Below are 20,341 nucleotides of genomic sequence, written 5' to 3'. Positions count from 1 at the left end.
CCCTCCCTCCAACAAGCAGTTCTGCTAAGATGCACTCCTTCCATGTGTTCCTGCAAGTCCAGTCCTGGTATGGCAATGATCTGTTCGCTGGCAATCTGTTCCCTATCGGTTCCGACCGTTCTGCTGCTCCAGAGCGACTGCTAAACATCATATATTGGAACTGTGTAGCGGGTTGCAAACAGAATTCAGCTTGTAGGTGTAGGAAGGCTAACGAGGCATGCACTGCTATGTGCGGACACTGTGTGGGTTTGACCTGTACCAATGCGTTCGATGATGACATGGGGCATGATGTAGATTGATTGCACTCCTACGCCAACTTGTACATCTCACGCAAGAACATTCTTCCATAGTTCATTGGAGAAGAATCATGTTCACACTTGCTAAGTTACATTGTGTGGTAATATTCACTGTTCTACCCTATGGAACTCATTTAATGTAGCTAACATACATATATGTTGTTCTTCTTTATGATCAATAAATGTTTTTGTGGAACTTGCACACTTATTTGATTCCTAGTATCATGACATGGGTATAGATTACAAACAGCACCTTTCTAAGTCTATCGATCGGTTACTGAGACATTACAAGGTTTCCATCATTGCAGAATGCCATATTGGATTTCTGCTAAGTAGATATGACTGGAGATGATTAATTTTGCTTTCATTGGATTATTTGGGGGAGAAAACATGGGAATAGACACCAAAAGCAACATTCTATGTTCAATAGTTTACGAGTTATGCCGATTTCATGATTTGAGTGGCGGTATGGCGGCCAGCTTGAATTTTGGAAAAAAGCCCCATGCGATTCTTCGGGACTTTCTTGTGGGATATCTAACAGGTCTCTCGGGTCACTGTCCAAAAATTCAGCTTTGACACCCAAACTTCGACCCAAAATGCTAAAATCAGTAGACTATCTGGACTTGAGGAATTTTAATGCATCGACTGGCACTGATAGGGATGGTTATGATATGTGTGTTGGTCCCCATGGGTCTGGAACTGTGAACCAAAATAGCACTAAGTTCCTTGACTTTGCAAGAAGTCATGGATTTAGGGTGGATGATTCATGGTTTCAGCGCCCACAAGCTCATCGCTGGACTTGGTATTCCAATGCTGGTGGTGTGGCAAAGGGTGCTCGTTGATGGTCTCTGGAGGATGATCCAGAACTGCAGGGTCTACCTGAGTGCTCAATTCCTCAATACCAACCATAGGCTCGTTGTATCAACTCTGAAGTTGCAAATTAAATCCGGAAGAATGGTACCATCCCAGCTGAGGCTGGATGTTAGCAAGCTCAAGGATGAGAGGGTAGCTGAGGAGTTTGTGAACAAGCAGAGTGGGGATTTGGGGAGTCTGGGTGCTTTGACGAATCCTGGAAAGTTGTGGAGTGCCTTCAAGACCACAATCCTTGATTTTGCTGGTGGATGTCTTGGAACTCACCAGAGGGAAAAGAAGAATTTTGTCTCTCAAGCGACACTGGATATCATTGACCAATCACAGGGCCAGGCTTAATGGCAGAGCTGACCTGTTCAGGCAGTTGATGTGCAAAACTGCACATGCACTGATGGTGGACAAGGAGGCCTATTTCAAGGAATCTGTGAGGGGGTAGAGCATCACCTGTGGTCAGGTGATTCTCATCATGCTGACAGGTGAACGTGTGCATTGCGTTCCTCCAAGCCCGTCCCTCTGTGTGCTGCAGTTAGAGCGTAGGGTGGTGGGCTCTTGACAGAGGAGATCAAAGCGAAGGCTTGCTGGGCCGGTTACTTTAAGCGGCTGTACCAGGCTGACCGACCAGCAGTTGAGTTGGATGTCAGGGGTGTTACTATCCCTATTGCTGACCCTCCAATCAACTGTGATCCACCTTCATTTGTGGAAACACAGGCTGCGGTGAACTGGTTCAAATAGGGTGAAGCTCCTGGGCTATGTAGTACCAGTGGAAAGTGGTTGCAGAGACATGCTTCTCCAGTGCATGTTCCCGTACCTGACCTGACCTGAGCTGGTACTTCATGTGGCGGCCTTTTCTGATTAATATGATTTGTCTTTGGATGTAGAGCGAGATGGGGTACATGCCCAGCACTGTGAATTCTGGATACTTAAATGTTGCCTTTTTATGGATGGCAAATTATTTCGGTCCAAGCTCGGAAGTACAGGCATTGTCAAACGATTAGGTACCTCTTCCCTTCCTCAGTAGCATTGTGGGAGGAGGTGAAACATAGAACTGCAGTCTTTTTTTTTCCTTATGGCTGTGCAAATGAGGGCCACAGGGAAATGTGAGCATTTGAGATGCATCCAGGCTTACTCTTAGCAATGATGTCACACCTGGAAGTCGACTGCCAGATTTGTACCCTCTCTGGGTGATATCGAGATACGATTGAACTCAAACGGCGAATAATTTTTGATTTTCCACAAATATGCCGAGTCAATGCATCCTTGATGGTTGCAGTAATATAAACCAAGATGGTTTCATGCTCCACCAATGACCGAAAGACCCTAAATTTGTCAGTATTTGGATGAGGTTTGTCCGAAATTTCCGAGTGTGGAAAGGGCCTCCAAAAGGTTCACTTTTGTGCTCGGAACACGTTACAGAGCACTGTTATGAAACAAAAGAGATTGCTATAGATCTTGTGGTTCACTGCTATGATTGAGAGAGGATGCCATCATCATGATTAAGCAGAATAAACAGCCGTCTCTCAAAACTGTAACACCATCTCTACCCAGCAAGCAGCCCAGGTCAAAAAACCAGTAAAGACCAGTAGCTTACTGGTCAACTGGTACCACTTGAAAACCAGTAGCCAACTGGTACCAGTAAAGCCAGTTGGTTTCTTACTGGTTTTAATATGGAAATTGGAATAGAGTGATATATTACCAGTTGAAATACATGTATTTAACTAACTGGTATCAACTGGGACCAGTACATTGTAACTGGTATCAACTGGGACCAGTACATTGCAACTGGTATCAACTGGAACCAGTAAGACTTTAACTGGTACAAATATGAGCTACTGGTTTTTTCAACTGGGAAATTGGAATTCTGACTGAATTTAACTGGTACCAGTTGAAACCAATAGAGACCAGTTAAAGACCAATTAGAACCAATAGAGACCAGTTGAAAATGTGTACTGGTTTTAACTGGTTTTTCGACCTGGGAGCACATGCACATGGACAATTTCAATGGTGAATCAAACACCTGTTGCCATTGCCCAGCAGTTACCACAAGAGCATCCGAAAATAATTATCCATTATCAACACAAATTTCTGCAAATCAAATGAACCACCATCCATTTATAATGGAGAGAAAGTGTTATGTATCATCTACTCCTCCGAGAGGATTTATCCTAGGATACTAAAACTTATATAATCCCCCAACCCACACTTCCCACCACCCATCACAATCCCCCATCAAACATCACTCTAATAATACCCTCCACCACCCCTCACAACCCCGCATCAACCATCACCCCCACAATACGCACCATCATCCCACACCCTCCTCCACTATCCCCACAATTACCCATCAACCACCCCACACTCTCTCCCCCCTCCCACCACTCCCCCTTCCACTGGGGCAGGACATTGACACGACCTGACACAGCACCACAGTATGGACACGGCACGACCACAGACACAAATGGCATCCCGGGAAAGTGTAAAATGGGACGATCCCGTAACATACAAGACAAGTATATTGTTTTTTTCAACTTCTTTACCTCCCCCCCCCCATTTATTTGTTTATTTATTTTTTATTTAAACTTATTTTACTTGTTCAGTTCCTCCTCCAGTCTCACTTCATCAATATTATCATACAACGTATTGATGCGAAATGAAAGAAATCAGGAAAATAATATAGCAATGCACGGATTAGCTTTCACCCTTCTATTGTTTTCACAACATTCAAAATGGTGAAGGCAGAAGTGACCTGGGGTCACGTCCATCCTTGATATGGATATTTGGAACCCAATCTCCTCCCCTTCCTCCCCTTCTTCCCTTGCTATGTCCTCTCCTTTTCTCCTCAAGTCCTCTTCTTCCCTTCACATGTCCTTTCCTTTCCCTCACATTCATGCTGTATCCCCCCCACCCCCCAAGCTTATTTACCTTCTCTCCAGACAACCCCGACACTCTCCTTCCCTCCTTTCTCTTTGTTTTCTCAATATTAATGTTTCTAATTTGCCCTCCTGCCAACTGCATAAATAATAAATAAATTTGACATCATAAATATGGACAATTACAAATCTCACTTCATGTAGTGAATGTCATTTCAGCTGCTTTATTTTTCCAGCTCCCAACACCGTTGCTGAGTCTGTTTCTTTTTTTTTTTTGCAGTACCAACTTTGATCATGTCTTGGCAGGTGTTAATGGCTTACTGATGACATCAGAGAAGTACGAAGTATATAATTTGCGACATTTTACAATTGTGTGTATTCCAGGCACTTATTTGGCCACCTTACTTTGGAACCTCGTCGAGGTAATCACAGACAGGACAATGAGGAGGAGCAGTGAATATGATGGAGGTTCTATGATCGATCTATCGTTATCTGGGAATTTTGGTGGAATGTGAAAGCCAAAGTCATGCGTGATCCAAGATATCATACATGTTTTATCCTTACATTATTTTGCCTCTCACTTACAATATATCATACATGTTTTATCCTCACACTATTTTGCCTCTCACCTTACAATATATCATACATGTTTTATTCTTACATTATTTTGCCTCTCACATTACAATATATCATACATGTTTTATCCTCACATTATTTTGCCTCTCACTTACAATATATCACACATGTTTTATCCTCACACTATTTTGCCTCTCACCTTACAATATATCATACATGTTTTATCCTTACATTATTTTTGCCTCTCACCTTTCAATATATCATACATGTTTTATCCTTACATTATTTTGCCTCTCACCTTACAATATATCATACATGTTTTATCCTCCCATTATTTTGCCTCTCACCTTACAATATATCATACATGTTTTATTCTTACATTATTTTCCCTCTCACTTACAATATATCATACATGTTTTATCCTTACATTATTTTTGCCTCTCACCTTTCTATATATCATACATGTTTTATCCTTACATTATTTTGCCTCTCACCTTACAATATATCATACATGTTTTATCCTTACATTATTTTGCCTCTCACCTTACAATATATCATACATGTTTTATCCTCACATTATTTTGCCTCTCACCTAACAATATATCATACATGTTTGTCATGTAGCTTCTGTTTTTTAAAAAGGCTACATAAAAGTATTCTGTTTTATAGATATATAGGGATGAACACACGCACCATTATATAATAATGACAAAAAGGACTTTGCCTTAATTACAGCCAAAGAATGATCTCCCGCCAGAGCTCCCGCTTTAATTCCCAGGTGGCTCCCTCGGGCGGAGCCTATCCTTTGGGAATTCGGATTAAAAAAATGTCCAGATACACATGTGAATACGACAATCTGTCATTGCTTTTGTAGTATTCCAAGAACACTGTAAACCGTCTTTGGTAGTTTGCAAAATCCGATAGAATGATATATCTATATATATATATATATATATATATATATATATATATATATATATATATATATATATATATATATATATATATATATATATATATATATTCAACACCATTTCTACAAATGTTTTTGTTCAACAACTAAAGTAGCAACTCTTAGTTTATCCAATAGCAATAGTACTGGGCCACTTAATGGCTAAAATAATAACATTGAAATTAATGAAAACATGGATACATTGAATGTTTAAATGAATGACCACCTTGAAAATGGATTTCACTAACATTGAGGATTGAATGTTAAGGTGGATGATACCATGACAGTTTTGAAAACAGATTTGAGTAATAATTTGAACACTCAAACGAATGAAACAATGGACACATTGATTGCTGTTAATCCAGCTGAGTATCTTGAAAACCAATTTGATTAACACAGTCGATACTAATATGGATAGCAAAATGAACAGACAATGTTTAGAGGAGGGCACATTCTATGGATGGATTGAATGGTAGAAGGACATGTTGAATGAGAGCATTGATGAATTGAAAACTAAGATAAATGCCCAATTGTCGCAACAGGATACTCAACTGGAATGGATCACAATTGAATGTTGGCAGTTTGGAAAAGAATCGGCGGTAGTGATAAAGCACATGGTAATGCACAAGTACAGTATGTGGCTGGGGAATGCAGTCTGCTCACGAACCAGATGATGTAGGGAAGCAAAAGGTGAGTCATTGAGTTATATTAATAGTGTGCAGGTATAAATTATTGAACATGTTGCTCAACTTCATGAAAGTCTTAGAGAGGAGGTAAAATGAAAAGTGGACCAACCTAAAGGCCCGGTCACACCTTGACGTTTTAGCCAACGTATGCCGATTTTTGAATTTTTTTTCTAAAACGCTGGCACACCTTGAATACGTTATGGGTAAGTTTTGATAACATTGAGAGCACGCTGAAAAACACTGCCATACGTCGTTGTACGTTGGCTTTAAACGTTGTACTTTTTGGTTGTCCTCAAATTTTTTCATGCTTGAAATTTCACGACGTATGCCGGCGTATGACTCACACGTTCCGCTACGCTGGCCACAAGTTGTATGCACGGTCTGCGATCGTTGACAGACGTCAACACATGCTACTTGTAAGTTAATCATAAGTTGAGACACGCCGAGGTAATGTTTAGCATACCCGAAACTTATTTCTAACGTATGATTAACGTGTTGTTGGCACGTTACGCGATCGTTGCCACACATCGACAGACGTTACTTTTAAGTTACTCATAGGCTGAAAGACGTCGGTATAATGGATCGTCCTTGCGTCAGCGTCCACGGCCATGGCCAGGACACTTATTTGCAGCATTCTTCAAACTTTTCTTCGGCATGACGAGGATGTTCACACTTCGATGTCTAGCTTGGCTATGATTCCAATTGTCCATCGGCAGCGTATATTTAAAATAGTCGAGTTTGAGCATTTTAACACGTTCAGAAGAAACGCTTCAAATTTCCAAACCCCAGTGTCAAAAAACAAAGGCGAGTGACAGCAATTTAAATCGTTCATTGTAAACAATGAAAATAGTTGAGTGGTACCGTTTAAAAGTCGTTGAGTGTAAAAAAAAATCCAATTGTTGAGCGCAAGCGTCTACTTTCAATAGTGGGGTTTGAGCGATTTAGCACGTTCAATAGAAACGAATAAAATTTCCGAGCGCCAGCGTCAAAAACACAAAGGCGAGTGACAGCAATTTAAATCGTTCATTGTAAACAATGAAAATAGCTGAGTGGTACCGTTTAAAAGTCGTTGAGTGTAAAAAAAATCCAATTGTTGAGCACAAGCGTCTACTTTCAATAGTGGAGATGCAGCCATTTAAATCGTTGAGTGGCAGCCTATGAATAGCAAACCCCACGTCACCGGAAAAGATAAACTGCCGCACGATATGGATAAGTTAGGCTATCGTTGGGCAGAGTTTGTGAACGCCGGCTTCACGATAATTATTCGTTGGTATATCGTATCTATAAGTAATCAAAGTGCTCTATGCACATTATTAGTTCATTGTGCATTTGTCCAACCCGTTATGAATAGACCTAAATCGTAAAAACAAGCTATAGCTCATTGTTGAAAAAGCCCCATAAAAAATTAGCCGCGAAGAACTTCGAACAATGGTGAAAAGATGTCTCCTACCCGTGGACACGCAGACGCAAGGACGATCCATCATAACCCACACCCTCCCCCTCACACTCACCTACTACTGCCAACATGAACAAACTACTACTAATACTAATACTAATACTGATACTGATACTGATACTGTTACTGCTGACATGGACATCGACTCAAAAAGGACTCGAAAACACTGTTGGGTTCCCCTTTTATGAGCAGCATTTTTATATACCAATTCCCAAAACCGCTGGGAACACGTCTTTATATGGCAGTTGTAAGCTAGAAACACGTTAATTTATTTTTTTTGTCGACCGGAAGACGTCATTGGAATACGTCTACATACGTCGATGTGTGTTGGGACTACGTAAATAATTGGTTCAAAGCACGTCAAACATAAGTTAGAAATTAGTTTCGCGTAAAAAAGACATTACCGCGACGTGTTTCGACTTATGAGTAGCTTATAAGTAGCCTTTGTGGACGTGTGTAAGCGTCCACATATCGTGTGTAAAACTTATCCCCATCGCATGCGGAACGTGTGTCATACTCCGAGTATGTCGTAAAATTTTGAACATGTTTAAAATTTCTTGACGTACTCTACTTACTACGACGTATGATAGCGTACTTTAGCGTTCTACTCTCGTATACCAAACTTACTCATACCGTATTTGACGTGCCCCAACGTTTTAAACACATTTTTCTTAGGTCGGCATACGCTGGCAAGATCGCCAAGGTGTGACCACGATGTTGACACTTCCATTTCTACGGCAGTTATGATTGGAATCGTTGTGCGTCAGCCTTTTAATAGGCTACGTCACGACATCATCGGCGATGCGTGCAACGCGCTATGCCTAAGTTAGACTATCGTTGGGCATCGGTTGTGTAGGCCGACAACAGGTTCAGTATTCGTTGGTATAAGTTATCTATAACACAACGAAACGTTCTGTGTCCGCTACCAATGCGTTATACATAAGACCAAGTCGCTATGAATATGTCCGAATATTTAAAAAAAAACATCAAAAGTTCAATGTAAGCCAGCGTTTTACATACATTTTGATACGTTGCCATCGCTGGCTAAAACGTCAAGGTGTGACCGGGCCTTAAGGAAGAAATGGTGTTGGTGCTCACTAGCAGGTACACTTTGGTGTCATAAGGCGATCTGAACTGGTGTAGGGGAAAAGGCCAGGGACTCCATTAAATATGGAAATGTGACATTATTGGGCCAAACAGGGTGGCTTTTATATGGTGACGTATTTTATTATAGAATGAATAAACTAGTCCTACTCAGGAAGGCACCCTGTCATAAAATTCTCCTTGTGGAGTTTCTCGACGTTAATGTTTCAGTCAAAGAGAACGTACTTGCCATCACTGTCCATTACGAACCTATAGATTTACACCGCTTCCTCCTATATTCATCCTACAACCCCTCCCATGTTAAAAGTACAAATCTATATTTCCATTTCCTCAGACTCCATTCATCGTTTGCGCAGCGACAATAACGACCTCAAATAAAAATCTAGTAAGATGTGCAACTTCAATCCAGAATCATTACTCACTTCCACTCATTTGTTCCTCTCTTTTCCCACTTGTGGAATCAATTTCCATACTCTATTTAATCTCATTATTCCCTCCAAGTGTTCAAGACAGCTGTTCACCAACATCTTAGATCATCTCCCATCCAAAACTATTATCTTTTCTACCCCCATTAACTCTCATCCCTAAGCCCACCTCTTTCCAAATTTCCTGTTTTTCCTTCCTGAGAGTTTGCTTCTGTATCCATCTTGTCCACCCCATGCCCCGTGTTACCCCTCACTCCTCCCCACATTCCCTATTTCACCAAGTGCATTTTGTTCTTCAACCCTGCTGTAAGCCTGGTGTTGGCTTGGTGGTTAAGGATCTTAGGATCTTAGGGTCCTGAGTTCAAGCCATGTTGGCTGCTGAATTAACACCAGGTGGGCTTGACCCAGCCTGTCATCCTTCCAAGGTCAGTGAAATGAGTACCAGTGTACTGTTATAGGGACACAGCATCAGCAGCATAGTTGTGTCCCAACAAAATGATAGTTATCCAGCAGCCAAGCTGCCATATGTAACAAGAAGAAGACGAACCTTGCTGTTGGTGTCCCCCCCCTCTTTTTACTGTTATTATAATTCTGTTGCATCCTGATCCATTCAGTGTTCCAGCTCTTCCACGAGCGTTGACTTTGTATACAAAAAAAAGGTTAGTCACTGAGAGTACCATTTTGCCTTCATTGTAGCCGGTACACTGAAGCACACCCATAACACCGACAGACAGATAGCTTTACAACGAGAGAGAGAGAGAGAGAGAGAGAGAGAGAGAGAGAGAGAGAGAGAGAGAGAGAGAGAGAGAGAGAGAGAGAGAGAGAGAGAGAGAGAGAGAGAGAGAGAGAGAAGAAAAAAACCAAGGAAAGGATCCCATTCAAAGTGGCATACCATCCCGTCAACATTCAAGTTAAGAACCTCATCCAGAGGAACGTCGATCTTTTGCAAAACGATCCTTATAACTGCCTCAATAATCCTCAATATGCCACAACTACTTCTCATTTATTTCAAGTGGGATAGTAGTTTTCCAAATTCCTTGGTTAAAGGACCATTACTCTCAAGCCTCCCACTTAGTCTGTTTAAGTGTTAACGGAGTCTCTGTAACACCTGCCCTCTCATCAAGCCAACCACTTTGATCTCAGGACCCAAAAGAAGTATGAAATTCACAGACCACTTTGACTGCCTCTCTGTGAATGTGATCTAAGGAATCACATGCACTCTCTGCTCGAAGATCTACATCGGTGAAACCAGGCGAAGAATGGGCATTCGCTTCTGTGAATACTTGCCTGATGTACAAACCAGCAGCACAGACCTCTCCAAGCCAGTTAATCTACACTTTAATATTTCTGATCATTCATTCAGTCACTTGACAGTGTCGGTATTTTCTCCATTTCAGCCACACAAACAATCATAAATGCAAAGAGAAAATCCTTATCTGGAGGGTTGGCACGTTGGCCCCCAAAGGATCAACGAGCGCTTTTCATTCACTTAGACCTACTATTTGTTATAACTTTTTCATCCTTTCCATCTCTGTTTTCCACTTTCCCTTTTGTTCATCTCCTTTTATCTATCTTAACTTTCCTACTTTCTCACTTCTCTCTCTTCTCTCTTCAGGTTTTCCTTTCCAATCCTCTTTCTCTTCTTCCCTTTTCCTCTTATTTGTCCTCTTCCCCTTTTGTCCCCTTTTATCTCTCTCCTTTTTATTATATACATTATAATATTTGATGTTAATTTTTACGAAGTTGCCAGAGGCATTATGTTTTCAGATTGCCCTTCCATCTGTGTTTCTGTCCGTGCGTCCATCCGTCCGTGATAGGTTTTCGTTACCGCGATAACTTAAGAATGCTTGAAGGGATGTAAGTCAAACTTGGTATAAGTATGTATAATGATGTAATAATGTGGGCGGATGTATATATCGGTCGATGTTGCGACTCGAAGTGTGCTGTTCAAATTTTTAATTTGCTTTAGTTTATGTCCCCAACCATTTTCCTTTCTATTCTTGTTTCCCTATAATTTTTCCTTTTTTCCCCATGCCCCTTTCTTTTAACCCCTAAACCCTGACCATTTCTGTCAAAATGAGTCATTCTAACTCCCACGTCATCCATGTTCCCTGACACCAATCTGACTCACTACCACCCAATTATCAGCTTTCGCAATATCCCATCCCCCTCTTTTGCTCCAATGAAGAGTTAACCCCTGAAACATCAGCTTCTCCTTGCTTGCCATGGCGATTAGCATGTTCCAATCAACGTTCTGTTTATTCCATCCAAAGAAAAGGAGAGCTGTACTTTTTTTGCTGTTAACAATTGCTATTTTGTTTATGCGATGCACCAGTGACGTGTCAGCATTTAATGGAATGTGTTTTAATTGGCTTGCCCTGGAAAACCTGCTTAGTGTTTTTAGACGAGGTATTGGGACATGATAGAACTTTTCACCATGCTGTCAAAAATTTCACAGACGTTTTCTCATGATTGAGAGGAACGGGATTAATATTAAATCCCAAGAAATGCCAATTGTTTTGGAAGAAGTTAACTTCCCTGGGCTGGAGCAAGGCCTCTGCGCCGATTGCCAAAGAAAGGAGCCAAATTTCAGTGGACAGGAGAACACAACGAGGCAATTAGGAAATTAAAAGCAAACTTTGCTTCAGTGCCTATCTTTGTTCACCCAATTGATGGGAAACCTATCCTGGACATTGACGTGAGTCAGGAGGGAGTTTGCGCTGTGCTGTCACAGAAGAAGCAGGGAGTTGAAAAAGTAGAAGCAGACAATCGCTGAGCCACATCATGCATGGAATAAAATTATTACATCTGCAAATAGTTAATTGGCTCTGCTGGCTGCAAGAACACATCTTCTTTAATCCCTCTATGGGAGTTAATTTTTTTTGTCAGAACTAACCATTCCTCCTTGCAATGACTCCTTTGGTTCAAGGAAATTTGAGACATTGCAGCAGTACAATTTTAAGGTGGGACAAAGACCAGGTAAGACACATGCCAATGCAGATGCACTCTCTCAATGGTCCTGTTTGTTACATCATTGTAAATTTTGCGTGAGGCAGGAAGAAAAGGTGTAATTCACTGAGGAGCAAATTGAAGTCTTCCTCTGTGCTGCTTGAGTGAAGAAGCAGATATTGCCACAAACCCACACATAGGGGTTTGACTAATTGCTTTGGGGAAGGCCCCGCAATATGACCTAGTTTTTGGCCCCTTGAAAATGGCCATCCTGAGAAGAAGTGGCATCCCTGAGGACTCTCAGAACTCAAGTGAAGGCATATTGGGCATTATGAATAATTGAAATGTTATACTACAAGTGGGTAGAGCCTTCTTCCAACACACTATCCTAGCTGATGGTCTCAGAAAATGTGGCGAATAAGTTAATGGAACATCTGCATGCAACAAAGATAATGGAACATTTTCATGTAGTTAACAATGTTTCTACAATAGGGAAACAATTTATTGTGTGAATTGTGGCTGAGATGTGCAGGTAATATGACCATTGCACTGCCAATAAGGGACCAGCGAAGAGAGTCAAAGCTCCGATGCAATTGTACGGCGTGGATGCTCCTCCAGAGAGGGTCACGATGGACTATTTTCGCACTCAACAAGGAAACGTGTATATCCCGGGGTGATCACGGATTACTTCACGAGGTGGGCTGAGGCCTTTTTCCCCAGCCAGGATGCTCAAGTGGTGATGCAAGGATTTGTGGAAGTGTTCATCGCCTGGTACTTCACCGCAGCTGCACAATGACCAAGATATAAATTTTGAGTCTGCCCTAATTCAGATGGGGTTCGGGCTCCTACAAACATACAAAGCTCAGGTGAACCCGTTTAGGCTGCATTCTGATGGAATTGTGGAGAGGTTTGACAAATATTTGTTGAACCAATTTGCTTGGGTACCTCTGACCATCAAACTGATGGACAAACATCTACCATTCATTATGATAAAAGCAGTAGCAACTGTTTAAAAAGGTAATCATACATGTTAATGGTGTATACTATTTTTTTTACTTCTTGTAGGCTTGTCCCATGAAACGCTACGACACATTTTTATACATGTTAGCACAGCGTTTGTCCAAGGAGAAAAAAACCCCTTCGGAAGGGGCGATGTTATTAGTATTAATATTGTTTTGTAATTACATTAATATTATGCTATTATCATTCTTGTTATTAGAAACAGCCTTGGAAAAATGCCATGATTAGCTATCTTAACACAGATAGGCACCTTAACATGAATTTCACCCAAGGCAGAAAACCCACTTGGGGAGGGGGGCAAATGAAGTTGCTACAACTTCCATTGTGTTACCCTTAGTCTCATGGTGAGATTTGATGGGGGGGGGGATGGGGGAGATTTCCCTTACTGGTATGTTTTTTTATTCCCGTGCAGTAAATTGTTATCCACAGTGGGGGGGTTAATAAACTTATTTCCTCCCCCCCCCCCACACACACATCTCCCCCCTACCCCAACTGGAAAAGCACTCTATTTAGTCCTCCTGTTTGGTTGAGATTGGATAAGTAACAACCGAATGTATCGTGGTCAATAACTGTGATATGAAATTGACTTTCACAGAAATTTGAATTATCTACCTTTATTGCACATTTCTACCTTCCCACAAATGTTTAATCGGGAATCGCACCGCAGGAGTGAAACCTAAGCCAAACAATTGCATGGTACTCTATATACGGTACGATATTATACTGTGACTCCAGAAAGTTTTGAGAATTTTTTTCCAAATTAATTAAAAATTAAAAGCTGAAATGAGACTCAGGTGTGTCCAATTTCCTTTGATCATCCTTGAGATGTCTCTATAACGAGATTGGAGTCCACCTGTGGCCAATTCAATTTATTGGACACGATTTAGAAAGAAACACACCTTTCCCACAGTTGACAGTGTGTATCGGAGCAGAAACTCCACCATGAAGTCCAAGGAACTGTCCGTAGAACTCCGAGATATAATTGTGAGGAGGCATCGACCTGGGGAAGGGTATAAAACAATTTCTAGAGTGTTGAAAGTTCTAAAGAACACAGTGAGCTTCATTATTAGAAAATGGAAAGAATATGGAACTACCCAGACTCTCCCTGAGCTAGCCATCTGACCAGACTGATCAACCGGGCAAGAAGGACCTTGGTCAGGGAGGTAACCAAGAACCCAATGACCACTCTGAAATAACTACAGAGTTCCTTGGCTGAGATGGGAGAACCTGCCGGAAGGACAACAATCTCTCCAGCACTTTACAAATCTAGGATTTATGAGACATTAGCCAGATGGAAGCCACTCCTGAGAAAAAGGCATATGACAGCACACCTGGAGTTTACAAAAACACATGTGAAACACCCGAGAGCACGAGGCAAAATATTCCGTGGTCTGATGAGATGAAAATTTAACTCTTTGGCCTGAATGCAAAACGCTACGTCTGGCAGAAACCGAACACAGCTCATCACCCGTCAAACACCATCCCGACCGTGAAACATGTAAGTGGCAGCATCATGCAATGGGGATGCTTTTCAGCAGCAGGGACCGGGAGACTTGTAAGGATAGAGGGAACAATGAATGGAGCCAAATATAGGCAAATCCTTGAGGAGAACCTGCTTGCAAAAGAGTGCAAAAGACCTTAGACTGCAGTGAAGATTTCTGTTCCAACAGGACAATGACTCCAAGAATACAGCCAAAGCAACAATGGAATGGCTTGAGAACAAGAACATGAAAGTCCTTGAGTGGCCCAGCCAAAGCCCAAACTTGAATCTCATTGAGAATCTGTGGAAAGACTTGAAGATGGCTGTTCACTGATGCTGTCCATCCAACTTGACAGAGCTTGAGAGAATATGCAGGGAAGAGTGGGAGAAAATCCCCAAATCCAGATGTGCAAAGCTGATACAGACATACCCAAGAACACTCGAAGCTCTAATCACTGCCAAAGGCGCTTCTACAAAGTATTGACGCTTCTACTGAATGCTCTTGCCGAAAGACATTTCAGCTTTTCATTTTTTTTAATAATCTGTAAAATTTTATAAAAACATGTTTTCACTTTGTCATTGTGGGGTATTTTGTGAAGAACGGTGACAATTTTTTTATTTAATTCATTTTCAATTTCAGGCTGCAATACAACAAAATGTGAAAGAGTCAAGGGGTGTGAATACTTTCTGAACGCACTGTGTATCCAACAGGATGTCCTCGAGGTAAGCACACTCACATCTCAGCTGCATAGCCTGGGTTTGAAACCCAACGCAGCTATAATCTCTCATCCTGGTGTTTCACAGAAACGGTGATTCATCAATGTGGAGCAACCCTCGAATGGGTGTTACACTGGGTGTCCCATCTACTGGCATTAGTTGGTGGGCATTAAGGATTCCACGGTGTCCTTCACGAAGAGTAGGCAAGCAATTGCTTGCACCCTGAACAAATACCAAATTGCTCACCTGACTTCCTGAGCCAGAGTGGCGACCTGACCAGCATTGTAGCCCAGTAACTGCTTCAGCTCTGCATTTGAGTATGGATTCTACGGTATGTGCGGAATGATTACATATATCATAACCTTTTGCCGACCCCAGTAAAGTAAATCTCTTGGCCAGACTCTGACTGTTCTATAAACTTTACTATTTTATCTTGTATGCGGTCGGTCCTCAGGATGGACCAGTGGTTTGTGTTAACTTTCTGATGCTGAGGGATTATTTACAGGAATGTACCGCACAGTGTGGGATCAAATTATACACCTTGATTTTACGTGTGGGGCTACAAAGCATACCTCTTGGCTCTGTCGTCTGCAAGGAGGTATGTGTAATACAGCAACTATAGGTGCACAACGGTGACGGTGATTCTGGGGAGGTGGGGGACAGGTTGAATCCACAGGTAACCTAATCCTCGTTCGAATATTCGCGCTCAAAGGGCACCAGACCCGCGTTCTTTGCAGCTTTGGCGCGAGACTGGGCGCGAGACTGGGCGCGAAGCCCGTGGGGCACGGATCCAGGTGGGTTCGGAGACTGGGGGTTATAAATGCCTTGAAGAGCTTTGGCTCTGCTCGGTGTTCCAAGAATGATGTTAGTGTGGTTGCAGCTCTGTGCGATACAACACAACTGTAAGTTCGTTTGTCCATGATCTGTTGATTCTGTTATATTAACCTTGCTTTTTAACTACCTCTCTATTCATAACAAAGCAGGTTTTACTTCGAAAACTACAACATACAACTTGTGTGCATTAATTTTTTTCCATCGTTATCTTTATAATGACTGCTATTTTTATTCAGCAAAGTAGAAATGAAGGTATATGTATGTATGGAACACTTTAGACCCTTGTGCACCGATGTGTTAAAAATCCTTTTTTAGATCCTAGTGGAGGATCTCTAAGTCTTACTCACGTTGTTCTTCTTGTGGATTTTTTGTTTCACAGCCTACAGTTTTCATCGAAACTTCCTGAAACTTGGTGTATATATGTAAAAATACCCTGCGCAGACAGTAACCATCTCCGATTTTGAAAATTCCTCCGAGACAAAAAAAAGTTATTACGTCAAAATATCTCCGCTAATGGAAATCGCCTACACCATTATCTCCGAAACTAGGCAAGCTGTTTGAATTTTGTTTGTGGGAATCAAGCCGGGCATTAGCACAGATAATTTATCGCAAACCTGATACATCAAAATGACGTCATATTCGTTTTTATGACGTCATCATTAAGAGGATCTTAGCTCATTTGAGCTTGTTTTATGTATAGGCAGGCCAGTGTGTGCCAGTTGGCTGGTCAAGTTGTCAGTAATACCTCATGGTAGTTATGCAGCTATCAAACTGGTTCCTTAATTGAATCCCAATAAAATATCCGTTCACTCGATAGATGAACAAACCCTATTCAAGACCGACAGACTTGTCAGTCGTTCATTTTGTTGGTTTGATTGAGTCTCTATTATATGGAATACATGATTGAGTATCCTAGTAGGATATGGCAGAAGGGAAAGAGTGAACTCACTACTGAGACATCTAGTGTGGGTTTCCGATCCCCGTCGCTTGTTGGGATAGCCAGATATGTAACAGACCAATGGTTCAGTGCTGGGTAGGTAAAATTAAAGTGTTGCATCGTATTATTTGTACAGAGTATAAGGTAGGCCTGGTGTTGGCTTAACGGTTAAGGTGGCTGGCTTATGATCTTAGGGTATTGAGTTTGAGCCCCTGTTACACCGTTAAATAACACTAGATGAGTTGACTCAGCCTGTCATCCTTCCGAGGTTGGAAAAATGAGTACCAGCTTACTGCATCAGTGGCACAACCATGCTCCCAGCAATGAAGAAACCAGCAGCCACAGGTTGCGTACGAATAAATAATAATAATACAGAGTATACGGATGACCTTATGTCCAGTAGTTCATGCAATCCATGTCAATTCAACTCTTATACCGTCGGGATTACGAGGGTTTTTATTAATTTATTTATCCCTTCTCATCGCAAATTCTTAACACGTTCATTGAAAAACCCGACGAAACTGTTTTTTCGTCCACCTGCATCCTTTTACCACCTCGCAACAATAGCGCCCACCATGTCCACTCTATTGGAACACCTGACGAAAGTACAATACCTGCAATATAAGGCATGCGAGACCAACTACACCTCTAATTACCTCCACTACTGAAGGTGGAAGGACCCTGTCTGTCTGTCTGTTTGTTTGTATGCAGAATATCTCAAAAGTTGTTTCCGGATTCAGATAAAATTTTGTGGCCAGGTTGGGAGTGTGACAACAACAAACCGATTCGATTTTGGTGAAGATCTGAATCCGGATCTGGACAGGAGGATTATTTAATTTTTAAAGTGATTCTTCAACATTGAGAGATAGGGCCAAAAACGATATATGGCACGATATTTTAAAAATGTAATGGGCCAGATATGTTCTCGTGGATTAGACATTACGTGGCAGAGGTATGCGCTCTACCGAGGGCCCTTCTAGTTTACAAGTGTTATGGGAAGCATAAAATCAAACCTATCACGTTCATTAAGTTTATTTTCCTGTTCAATTATATTACCTGACAAAATAAATATGGTTACCCTTCGTAATTTACTCAAAACACCTGGGGGTGTTTTTGAGTACCACTGGACCATTATAAAATTGTAATATATTTCAAAATTTCAAATAAAATATATCCATAAATGATTTCCAGAACTGCAACATTCTTCTCCTGATATGTCTATTAGTTCTTGTATATGTGTGAAAATGAATTGAGAGTTGTTTATTAATTACGTAAGCAAATGTGATACATTTGTAACTGCTCCGTCCAACCCCACCCTTCGCCCTTCCTCTTCTTGAGGGTGTGTTTATTTAACAGAGTGAGACACTTGGATTTAATGTCTCACTTTGTTCGTGAAATTAGCATTAATTGAGCCAAAGACATGAAGGTGATTTCGATAGTCTAGATTCACACGAAGCATCATTATTTGAAACATGGTTTTCCGACACCGCTCCAGTTAATCAGAGTACGAGTATCGTACAAGTGAATGAATAAATCGATTGCTCTACTGAGTGGTAGAAGGCTGTTTACATGAAACATGTAAACTTACTTGGTGAAAAAAAATATATATATATATATATTTTTTTTTTTTTTTATATATATATATATATATATATTTTTTTATATATATATCTATATATATATATCTATATATATATATATATATATATATATATATATATATATATATATATATATATATATATAGTGCAGAAGCTACTGACCAGACAGTAACTGCATATCAAGATAGTTAGCAGTGTCACCGGGTGTCAAGGATTGTTCAAGAAGACCAGACCACTGGCTACTAGCACTTTAGGTCGGAATTTGTAATTTATTGAGGGCGTTGGCGATAACTCACCTACTCTTTGCGAAAGACTATGGGATATTTAATGTCTGTGAATGACCAGTGAGGGCAGACAGGCTCTCCGGCTTAACATCCATCTGAGGGATGGTGATGCCTCACCCTTCATTGTGAAACACCAGGTTGACAGTTTATAGCTGGGCCGAGATTCGAACCCAGACAAAATAGATCAATGGCAAGTGCACATACCTAAAATAGTTATCACATACCACATTAGTAAATTTATCATGGACTTTTATAAGCTAAAACAATGTGATGTCACTTTTGGACGTCACCCAATGCTGGAGTGACATCACGTTACTATAGTGAGCGTTGCCACAGAGATTGTGTGCACGCTTGTGAACAGGTGAGCCAAGACGCCCGTAAGAACTCTGTTTTGTTGATAATGCCTTTGAATCCGCCTCTAAAAGTAAGTATTTTCATACTTGCTCCGAGAAAAATGAAACATTATTGTCTTGTCAATGCCTTGTGACCTAAATAGACAAAATTGAAGGGAAATTAACATTTTAAAACTACACAAAAACTCTGCTGTATTTTCGTTATCGGTATAGTCTTCGTTTTATTCCATATGATGTTAAATATTTACCTCTTGAGCGTCAACATAATTATTTGCAATGTTTTAAAGTTTTTTGCATGCGGGTTGGTGCCTAATCTCTTCAACTATAAAGATGAACTCAGTACATTCGGTTGTAAAATAATTCTGGAATCTTAATTTTGCATCCAATTATATTTACTTGAAAGTATTCCGTAATTATTATTTATATGGCTGGCCAGTAAAAAGTTCCCAGTCTGGCGTAAAATACAATAAATATAATAACGGTGTTAAAATCTTTACAAACAAGACAATAAATATTTTTAAAAACAAAAATTCAAAACTTCCGTGGAGTAGAAAATTCCGTTAAAATTGTCGGACAAGAAAATGTGGGAAAATGCGGTTTTGTTGCATGATGACTGCAATTGATTATTTTAGGCCTGGAACTTTTGATACTTCCCTTGTTGAGGGGAAAAAGTTTCAGATAACAGCCAATAAATTTTAGGTAGAAAGAGAAGAATGAACAAAATAGTTGATTATTTGGCATTTGTTGTGCAAGGTATAAAATAGTAATTTTATTTTAAAAATTGAAAAATGTATTATATTTTTTAATTAAAGTCTTTTTTTTATTAAAAAAAATGCCCCACGAACCAATCCACGTGCCTTTAATAGGCAGATACTATAATTGTTACCTTCACCACCGAAGGTGAAAGAGATTATGTTTTCACCCCTGTCTGTTG

At 40.7% G+C, this 20,341-nt stretch overlaps 1 pseudogene across 1 annotated transcript in view; it reads right to left on the bottom strand.

Moving 5' to 3' along the window:
• The window catches only part of LOC147031549 (protein BTG4-like), a 102,795-nt pseudogene that overhangs the window by 30,454 nt on the left and 52,000 nt on the right, over positions 1 to 20,341 (bottom strand). The window contains exon 8 of the transcript XR_015053406.1: positions 14,101 to 14,201. The product of XR_015053406.1 is annotated as a protein BTG4-like (transcript). The remainder of the gene's footprint in view (positions 1 to 14,100; positions 14,202 to 20,341) is intronic.

This window comes from Eptatretus burgeri, chromosome 2 (genome assembly GCF_056783735.1).
Source record: "Eptatretus burgeri isolate ZD-2024b chromosome 2, Ebu_testis_v1, whole genome shotgun sequence".
Taxonomy (NCBI): Eukaryota; Metazoa; Chordata; class Myxini; order Myxiniformes; family Myxinidae; genus Eptatretus; species Eptatretus burgeri.
Note: the sequence above shows the minus strand (reverse complement) of the source record. Positions and strands in the feature narration are given on the sequence as shown.